Source organism: Cyprinus carpio, unplaced genomic scaffold (assembly GCF_018340385.1).
Source record: "Cyprinus carpio isolate SPL01 unplaced genomic scaffold, ASM1834038v1 S000006814, whole genome shotgun sequence".
In the NCBI taxonomy this organism is placed as follows: Eukaryota; Metazoa; Chordata; class Actinopteri; order Cypriniformes; family Cyprinidae; genus Cyprinus; species Cyprinus carpio.
The window spans coordinates 98,022-101,279 of NW_024879398.1; the positions used below are offsets into that span (position 1 = coordinate 98,022).

Consider the following 3,258-nt stretch of genomic DNA (forward strand, 5'->3'; position numbering starts at 1 on the left):
TGGTAGCAGCTCGGGCTTTTGTGCAGTTATTGGCCGGGAGCTGTCCTCGGCCCAAAACGCACCGAGAGAGAGTACAGCAGTCAGGGCTGGAGGCAGTGCTGCTCCTCTGCCGGTTAGCGATGCTAGGGTGAGACAGGCTATGAGAAGGTGATACATTTAACTTATTGTTCTAAGTCTTTTTGGGGGTTGGGGGGTGCTTAACTGGCATGAATGTTTAGGTGAAGAATGTTGCTAAAGCAGAAATTCACATAAAAAATGACATTTGATGCTTAAGAAAAGATTATTCAGTCCACCAAAGTTTTTTGGTACATAGATAAAAGCATCATGTATTGTCTATTAAGTGACACATGTTCACTTTACTGACAGTGAGTAATATTCTTCTGACACATTTAATATTGGTGTCTGGAACAGTAATGAATAGTGTTAGTGTATTTTATACTTTTTATTGAGACATTGTTTAAATTATTGAAAAGTAGGTAAATGAAACAAAAAATATCTGGTTTCCCTGCAAATCTTTTTGTCTTTCCCACATCAGGCAGTTCCCGAGTATGTTTAATACTGATCAGCCAAGAGGAAAACGACGATTCTCGACCCCTGCCCCTTGCATTGTAAAAAGGACAGACTTTCATGTATGTCCTTTCGGAACCCAGTCAGTTCACACCAAAGGGCTCAGAAGAGCTAGAACTTGCCCATGCTGGCCTTGGAAAGAGGATGTTAAGTATACCAGACCACTTGAAACATGATGAGGTAATCATATTGTCAAATGGGTAATGATTAAAAATGTTAATCATTTGCAGAATAGTGAATAATTTCATTTTTTTTTTTTTTAAAGATTGTAGCTCTACTTGAGGAGGAATATCCTAAACTAAAGACCTTACAAGGAGGTTGGATGTTTTTCAAGTCTACAGGTAGAATTTTTCTAAATCTCCATTTACAAAAAATATAGTTAATGTTTTTGCAATTCAAAACCTCAGATATGTCATGTGATGTCCGGCGATGAATTACCATTCACACCACTATTCATGTTGTAGAGGACAGTACTATGACTTGTTTGCCTGACAAAATCCAACTTTTAATGATTGTGAGACTGCAAGGTTTTAAAGGACTCTGACTATTTTCCATTTTAAAACAGGTGGTAGTGGACGTCGCAAGCTGTCCATAATTCCAACTGACGCTGAGGGTTACTCCACAACGCTTCTTAAATCAGCATCTAACAATGGGAAAACATAGTATTTGTAGTTCCACTACAGGAGAAGCTTTCTACTGAACCACTTTCCTATAATTCAGTAGAGTTCGCCAAGATGCCACAGTCAAAATGCATTACATGTGGCAGTCAAATGCCTTTGCAGCTGTTGCCGTTGCATGTGGAGGGATGCAATGGCACATTGACTGTAAGCTGTATTACAACATGTCTCTCATTTCTCTTTTTTTATTAGTTTTGGGTATTTGTTTATTATATATTTTATAAATTTATTTTATTTATTTAGGAGAGTGAATCTGGGACATGTCTTGATGAAGATTGTTCAGTTCTTGAGCAGCCAGTCCCATCTACCATAGGCATGGATGAATCCTTGGCGGTAATAGATGTTGTCTTTTCTGTTGCTTTGGAATTTAGTAAGAAAGCATTATTATTTTATTCATCGCATAAAGTAAGCAAGCAGAAGTTTTGTACAGATAAATTTAATGCTTGCAGATATATAAATAGATTGGGCATATCTCAAACTGAATTTATTTTTTTTACTCTGACACATATCATATTTCCTGTTGCTAGTGACACTTACGAAAACATGACACTATTCTTATAATAATTTCATGTATGAAAAGTAATGACTTTTTTTTGCAGGTCTGCCCAATCTGTCTTGCATCGTACCCAGCTGATGTTCTCCCATTTCATGCAAGCACATGTGGTGACAGGTAGGCAGTTTATGTCTGATAGATTCAGGTAACTGATAGTCAGACATTATCAGAATGTTCTAAGTATGAGGAAGGACATGTGTAAAGATTGTCATTTCATTAGAGTATTACGTTAAGAATTATCAGAGAAACACCTTTCTGCATAAATGGGGGGGGAAAAGAAGAAACATGACATGTGTTGAAGTGTTTCTGGAGCTACTGGTTTACCAAATTTTTTATTCATATTAATTCTGTAGCACATTTAGTTAACCTAGTTTTGTAAATTAACTCCATGTCTTAATTTTAATATAAACATTTGGCACCACTGACCAACTAGATGGTAAATTATTAAAATAATCGCCACTCATGATTTGGCTGTTTCCCATTCTTCCAAGCATTGTTTTTTATTATAATTTATTTGGTCTGTTCTAAGATGAACTGTGCTCAACCCAGCGTAGCAGCCAGTCCCCCAAGGGGAGAAGAATTCCCAGGACCCTCAAGGGGAGAAGAATTGCCAGGACCCTCAGTTCCACAATCGTCAGCAGGTAATTTATGCACAATTTCTGCTATAGTGTTGCATTGTTGAAAATAATGTTGTCAAAATAACTTTTGTCAAGTGATTTAAAAAAGGAATACTGATTTCAAGTACTTCCCCATGACATATTACATTAACCTGCGGGGATTTCAAAATGTCACTGCTGAAACAAAGTTATTCTTGCTTTGGAAATAAGTTGATATTAGTATATCATTTAGAAGGCCCTTTGCATCAACAACTTTTTTGTGGTAAATTACAGCTTCAACCTGGGCCACTGAAGTCGACCCCCAAAAAGCATGCCAGTTGTTCAGAGAAGATTTACTGAACCGTTACTCTGAAAGTCCACGCCTCTCTTTATCACTCGACATGTTTGATGCAGAAGAAGAACAGGACAGTGCTTTCATTTCATTCTATAAGCAGAATGTGAACTGGGCAGCTCCATTCAAGTGCAGGCTGAGAGGTATTAATAAAGCGTGTAACTTTTTCCATTATAGGTAGTTATTCACTGAATTGATTTGAGTCCATGTCCCTTAACCCTCCTGTATTTATTGTTGTAGAACTCAGAAAATTTTAGTACAATAGCCATGCTCTGTTTACTTGACATAATCTGGTCGATTGTCCTTTTCATCTCAAATATTATTTTCCCCCGGAGATGCAGCAGTGGGTGATGGTGTCAACAGACATGCTTTGTCAATGGCCATGCAGAACTTGAAAACTGGCTTCAGGATAAATGTAGGTTTGTATATATGAGTGTGTGTGTGTGTCATCTATGTTTTCATGTTAAAACTTTTGTAGTCTATTCATTGGACACTGTCATCAAATGAGGGAAT

General features: G+C 37.3%; 1 long non-coding RNA gene across 1 annotated transcript; it reads left to right on the forward strand.

The window, feature by feature from the left end:
* The first annotated feature begins 629 nt into the window (after nucleotides 1-629).
* LOC122144985 lies at nucleotides 630-1,219 on the forward strand. Its single transcript, XR_006160019.1, has 3 exons — nucleotides 630-747; nucleotides 833-908; nucleotides 1,133-1,219. It is a non-coding gene; the product is annotated as an uncharacterized LOC122144985 (long non-coding RNA).
* The last annotated feature ends 2,039 nt before the right edge of the window (nucleotides 1,220-3,258 follow it).